We start from the raw sequence: 7278 nt of genomic DNA, 5'->3' as shown, positions 1-7278 counted from the left end.
TAAGAAGAGTCAATACTTTTGAGTTGTGGTGTTGGTGAGGAATACTGAAGGTACCATGGACTGCCAGAATAACTAGCAAATCTGCCCTGGAAGAATTGCAGCCTCAATGCTCCTTGGAATTGAGAATGCCCAGTCTTCATCTCACCTATTTTGGTTATGTTGTTAGAGGGACTCTTCCCTGGAGAAAGATATCATGCTTGGTAAAGTGGAGAGTCAATAAAAAAGGGGAAAGCCCTCAACAAGATGGATTGACACAGTGGCTGCAAGGATGGGCTCAGGTATAGCAAGGATAGTGAAACTGGCACAGGATTGGGCAATGTTTCATTCTGCTGTACGTGGGGTTGCTATGAGCTGGAGATGATTTGACAGCACCTAACAACAATGACATAGTAGAGGGTCAATGAAAATGGACAGATCCAAAAAGAGATGTATTAGCACAGTGGATGCCACTAGTGATTAAGTATAACAATGATTATGAAGATGGCACAGGTTCAAGCAGTATTTCATTCTGTTATAAATTGTATCATTATAAATTGTAACTTACTTAACAGCAATAACATATTTAATAGGTTATTAAAATATATCAGACACTTTTTAGATGGCAGCCAGCCAAGATCAAGACCTTATTTGAGATAAGATTCAGAGCAGATAAACGTTGGCAGACAACAAGTAGAAAGATTCAAATGTCTCCATGTGACTCCAAGGGTGGGATGGAGGAAACACACTACTAGGGCTAATATGGGGTCCAACTGTATGAATGAAGATAGTGGACCAGGCCAAGGTTTTGTATATGTAAGAGAACACTAATCTAGAGCTGGCAGTAACTGAGATTGCTTAGTCTAATAAACCTCCTCCTATCTGTCAGGTTGGCATATTATGGTTAAATGCAGTTTGTCACACTGTAGGTTAAAGTAGAGAATACAAGAAAGATGTTTCATTGAATATGCAAATAAACTAGACTGTGTGGATTATAAATAGATAGATGATAGAGAAATAGATAGATAGACAGATAGATAGCATTGTGAAAATTAGGAATTCCAGAACACTTAATTATGTTCATGAGGAACCTATATGTAGACTAAGAGGTAGTTGCTCAAAAAGTACAAGGAGATACCGTGTGGTTTACAATAAGAAAAAGTGTGTGTCAAAGTTGCATCCTTTCATTGCACTTATTCAGTCTGTACGCTGAACAAATAATTCAATAATTTGGACATTAGCAGAAGAATTCAGCATAAGAATTAGAGGAAGACTCATTACCAACTTGCAATCTGCAGATGTCACAACCTTGCTTGCTGGAAACAAAGACAGTTTGAAGTATTTACTGATGGAGATCAAAGACTTCAGCCTTAAATATGGATTATAGCTCAACATAAAAAGGAAAAAATCCTTAAAACTGGACAAATAAACAAGATTTTATACAGAGGAAATACTGAAGTTATCAAAAATTTCAATTTATTTGGATCCACAATAAGTATTTATGGAAGCAGAAGTCAAGAAATCAAAAGACATTGTATTGGGCAAAAACTGCTTCCAAAGACCTCTAACATGTTAAAAGGCAAGTACATTACTTTGAGGACTAATGTGCATCTAACCCAAGCCAACGTATTTTCAATAGCTTCATATGAATGTGAAGCCTAGAAGATTAATAAAGGAGACTGAAGAAGAATTGATGTCTTTAAGTTATGGTGCTGGTGAAGAATATAAGATATACCACGGACTGACATAAAAATGAACAAATCTCTCTTGGAAAAAGTGCAGTAGAATGTTTCTTAAAAGTGAAGATGGTGAGACTTCTCTGGTACTTTAGACATGTTATCAGGAAGGAACAGTCCCTTGAAAAGTACATCATAGTTGGTAGAGTAGAGAGTCAGTGAAAAAGAGGAAGACCTTCCTTGAGAAGGACTGACACAGTGGTTGCAATAATGGTCTCAAGCAGAGCAAAGATAGTGAGGATGGTCCAGGATCTGACAATGTTTCATTCTGTTATACATAGGGTGACTATGAATCAGAACTCAGTGGCACATAATAATAGAAGTTTAATAAATGGTGACTAAAAATGGGTGTTTGATAGTGGTAGAGTTTAAAAAGTGATCTTGTAGAAGATTGAGTTAACAATTTAGTGTCCCAGAAGATGAATCTAAATTGAATAGGAAAAGACTATATTGAGACAAGCAAATGCCAATACACAAAATCTAATCAAGGTATTGATGATTGCCTATGACCCTTTTTTCTTTCAGATGTCATTTCTCCTTTTTTCTTAGACTTCCACAGAAAGCTGCTCTACTTGTGCTTAGATGGACAGTGGTTCTTCTTTATTTTGTTTCATTCTGATTTAATGATGGCTATGAAAAGTAGAATATTGAAGCTATCGATCTCTAGAAAGCACTAAACAGAACAAATTTATGTTTGCATCAGGTTGAGTTTGACAGAAGCAGACATTGCAATGGAGTTCAGTATAAAAAAATATTATTATTATTACTTTTCTTGTGGTGAAGACATACACAACAAGACATTCACCAATATAATAATTTCCACATTTACAGCTCAGGGACATTGATGACATTTTTTAAGTTGTGCCACAATTATTTCTATCCATTTCCAAAATATTCCACCACCATTAGCATAAACTCAATGCCTCACAAACAAAACTTCCCCTTTCCCCCTCTCTCTTAGGTAACCTCTAATAATCTTTGGTTTCTATATACATATTTTTTTTCTTTTTTTTTCTTTTGAAACCTATCTGGGAATTTCCACTCTCCTTCCCTCCCATCTTTGGTAACCAAGAAAGGAAATTTCCTTCCTTGTATAAATCTTTCCTTGACTTTTTACAATAATGCATCTATATAATACTTGTCTTCCTGCAATTGACTTATTTCACTCAGAAAAATGTCCTCCAAGGTCACCCATATTACGCAGTGTTTTGCAGATTCTATATAACTCTTTAGGGTTGCATAGTTGTTTTGGGCACTTGACTGCTAACCAGAAGGCTGGAGGTTCAAACCCACCAGCCACTCCTTGGAAGGAAGGTTGGGAAATCAACTTCCATAGTGGTACCACCTCAGAAACCCACGGAGGGGTCGCTATGAGTCGAGTCCAACTTGATGGCACATAACAACAACAGTGCCACTCTGACAAGAATATACCAAAAATGGGATGTTCTTAACAAACAGGAGTTTATTCCTACAATTTGGAGGCTTTAAGTTCAAGTTCAAAATGCCAGGCTCTAGGGGCTGTGTGAAAGCCCCTTGACCTTGGCTTCAGCTTTGCCTCTTGCTCCCAGCCCACTGAATCTAGAGGCATCTCTTGAGTGCTGAGGCTAACAAGCCCAAGGTCGACAAATAAAATGGCACAGTCATTTTGATGTTACCAAACCACACAGCAGGCCATTATTTCATGTCCATTTTAAGTCCCAAGGTCATCAGCACATGGTAGGCTGCAGAACAGCGACACAGCTACATGCAAGGTTCAAGTGTGCCATAAGCTAGAGACGATTCCCAAAGCTGTTATATGCGGGAAACAGACCACATACCCAAAGGCAGCTACTTAGCTGCTCACAGTAGATTCCAACATATAGTTGATTACCAGTCTCATCATGAGGAATACTACATCCAGCTGCCCCACCACTCAACCAGGCCCATCCAATTTGACACACAAACTTGACCACCATAGTAGTATTCCTTTGTGTGTATGTACCACAGTTTGGTTATCCATTATTGAGCTGATGAGCACTTAGGTTGTTTCCATTTGTTTGCAATTGTGAACAGTGCTGCAATGAACATTGGTGTGCATGTATCTATTTGTGTTTTCCTTCTCATTTCATTAGGCTATATATCCAGTAATGGGATTGCTAGATCAAATGGTATTTCTATTTCCAACTTGTTAAGGAATCACTATACTAATTTCCACAGTGGTTGTAGTATTTTATAGTCCCACAGCAGTGTAATGAGAGTACCAATCTTTCCACATCCTCGCTAACATTTGTTATTTTCTGTCTTGTTGAACTTTGCTATTAATGCTGGGGTGAGATGGTATCTCATTGGTATTTTGATATGCATCTCTCCAATGAAAAATTACTGCAAACACTTCTTCATTTTTTTTTTTTTTTTTGGCTACCTGAGTATCTTCTTTTGTGAAGTGTCTGTTTATATGTTCTGCCCATTTTTTAATTGGATTGTCTTCTTGATGTACAGGTGTTGGAAAATTTTGTAGATTTTAGAGTTAAGTCCTTTGTCCAATATGTCATTGCTGAATATTTATTTCCCATTCTGCAGGTTCTTTTCTACTGTTTTGCAGAAGTTGTTTGATGTACATAATTTAATTTTTAGAAGATCCCAATCATCTAGTTTAACTTGTCCTGTTTGTACATCTTGGTTTGTGCTTGATAGTTTATTTATGCCATAAATTGGGGCCCTTAAATTTACCCCTATTTATTTTTTGATGAATTTTAGAGTTTTAGGTTTTACATTTAAGTCCTTGATCCATCTAGGGTTAGTTTTGTGTATGGTGTGAGGTATGGATCTTGTTTCAATTTTCTGCAAGTGGATATCCAATTATGCCAGCACAATTTGTGAAAAAGACTATCTCTTCCCCATTTAATGGATTTTGCCCTTTTGTCAATGATTAGCTGACCATAGGTTGATAGATATGTTTCTGGGTTCTCAATTCTGTTCCACTGGTGTATCTGTCTGTCATCGTACCAATACCAGGCTGTATTGGCAATAATGGCTGTACAGTAGGCTTCATGAACTGGGAGTGGGAGTCCTCCTACCTTCTTCTTCTTTAGTGGTGTTTCCCTTATCATAGGTCTTTCGTTTCCATATAAAATTACTGATTACTTTTTCAATGTCTTTGAAGAATGTTGATGGAATCTGGATCAGAATTGCATTGAAAAGTCTGGGCCAGGACTTTTTTTTGCTGGTAATATTTTATGATCTCTTCATTTTTTTTTGGGGGGGGTGTGTTCAACTTTTCCACCTCAGTCTGTGTTAGTTTAGGTAAGTGGTGTGTTTCTAGAAATCTGTCCATTTCTTCCAGATTTTCAAATTTGTTGGAGTACAGTTCTTCATAGTATCCTGATATTGTCCTTTTTATCTCAGTTGGTTCTTTTGTGATGTCACCCATTTAGTTTCTTATTATTCTTATTTGTATTTTCTCCCTCTTTACCTTTGTTACATTTGCCAGTGTTTTTATTTTTCAACTTTATTCATCTTTTCAAAAAACTAATTTCTAGTCTTGTTGATTTTTTCTATTGTCTTTCTATTATCTTTTTCATTGATTTCTGCTCAAATCTTATTTCCTTTCTTTTGGTGGCTTTACACTTTTCTTGCTTTTCTTTTTATAATTGTTAGAGATGTTGACATAAAGTGTTGATTTTGGCTTTTCAGTTTTGATGTGTGCATTTATTGCTATAAATTGGCCTCTGATCACTGCTTTTGTTGTGTCCCAAGATTTTAGTATGTTGTGTTTTCATTCTCATTTGTTTCAAGGAATATTTGAATTTTATTTTTTTTAATTTCTTCTCCTATAAAGTCTTTCTAAGGGAGGTGTTGTTCAGTTTCCATGTGTTTACTCTTTTTTCTGCTGATCTTCCTATTGTTGATTTCTAATTTGATTGCATTGTGATCTGAGAAGATGATTTGCAGTATTTCAATGTTTTTAAATTTGTTAAGGCTTTCTTTGTAGTTGTTATGTGCTATCAGATCATCTCCTACTCATAGTGCCTCTAGCACAGCAGGACGAAACACCTCCTGGTTTTCCACCAGCTCCATGATCCTTGCTATGCTAGAGCCCACTGCCAGAGCCACTGTGTCAATCCATCTCATGGAGATCCTTAACCTCCTTTGTTGACCCTTCACCTTACCAAGCATGACATCTGGAAATGGTCCCTTCTGATAACATGACCAAAATAGGTGAGACAAAGTCTGACCATTCTCTCTTTCAAAGAGCATTTTCACTGTGCTTCCTCAGAAGAAAGGTTGGGCAATCTACTTCTGTAGTGATTTTGCCTCAGAAATCTAAGGAGGGGTTTCTATAAGTTGGGTCCAACTTGACGGCACATAACAACAACAACAACATCCCCTGGTACAAATCTGTTATTTCTTTTAGCAGTCCATGGTACATTCAGCATTCTTCACCAGCATCACAACTCAGAAGAATCAATTCTTTTTAAGTCTTCCTTATTCATTGTCCAGATCTCACATGCATACCAGGTGATTGAAAATATCATGGCTTGTGTCAGGTGCACCTTAGTCCTCAAGGAGATATCTTTGCTCCTCAGCACTTGAAAGAAATCCTTTGCAGCCTACTTTCCAAGTGCTATATGTCATCTGATGTCCTGATTACTGCTTCCATTGTCATGGACTGTAGAACTAAGCAATGTGAAGTCTTTGACAACTTAAATCTTTTCTCTGTTTATCATGAGATGAGATGTTGATTATAAGTCCAGTGTAAGGATTTTTGTTTTCTTTATATTGAGATGAAATCCATAACATAGAATCCATACCATAGACTAGATTCTTCAGTCTTCATCAGTAAGTGCTTCTAGTCATCCTCACTTTCAGCAAGGAAAGTTGTGTTGTCAGCATATCACAGGTTGTTAATAAGCCTTCCTCCAATCTTGATGCCACATTCTTCTTCATATAGTCCAGTCCGACATTAACTGCTCAGCATATAGATTGAATAATTATGGTGAAAGAATACAACCTTGACACACTCCCTTCTTGATTTCAAATGACAGCCTCCTGATCAATGTACAGGTTCTTCATGAATAGAATTAAGTGTTCTGGAATTCCAGTTCTCAATGTCATCCACAATTTGTTTTGATCCACGCAATCAAATGCCTTTGCATATTCATTGAAACGCAATTAAACATAGTTCTAGTATTCTTTTCTTTGAGCCAAGATCCATATGCCATCAACAATGATATCCCTTGATTCTATATCCTCTTATGAATTCAGGCTGTACTTCTGGAAGCTCTCTGTCAATATACTGCTGCAACCTTTTTTGAATTATCTTCAGAAAGATTTTACTTGTGTTATGATATTAATAGTACTGTTTGACAGTTTCCACATTCCATGGGATCACATGCCTTTGGAATGGGTACAAATATGGATCTCTTCCAGTCAGTTGGCCAGGCAGCTGTCTTCCAAATCTCTTGGCATAACTGAGTGAGTGCCTCCAGTGGGGCATTCGTTTGTTGAAACATCTCAGTTGGTATTCCATCAATGCCTGGAGCCTTATTCTTGGCCAATTCCTTCAGTGCAGCTTCTATTTTTTCCT

This window comes from Orycteropus afer, unplaced genomic scaffold (assembly GCF_000298275.1).
Source record: "Orycteropus afer afer isolate SDZICR_OR568_19922 unplaced genomic scaffold, OryAfe1.0 scaffold00797, whole genome shotgun sequence".
NCBI lineage: Eukaryota > Metazoa > Chordata > Mammalia > Tubulidentata > Orycteropodidae > Orycteropus > Orycteropus afer.
This window is presented reverse-complemented; position numbering follows the sequence as displayed.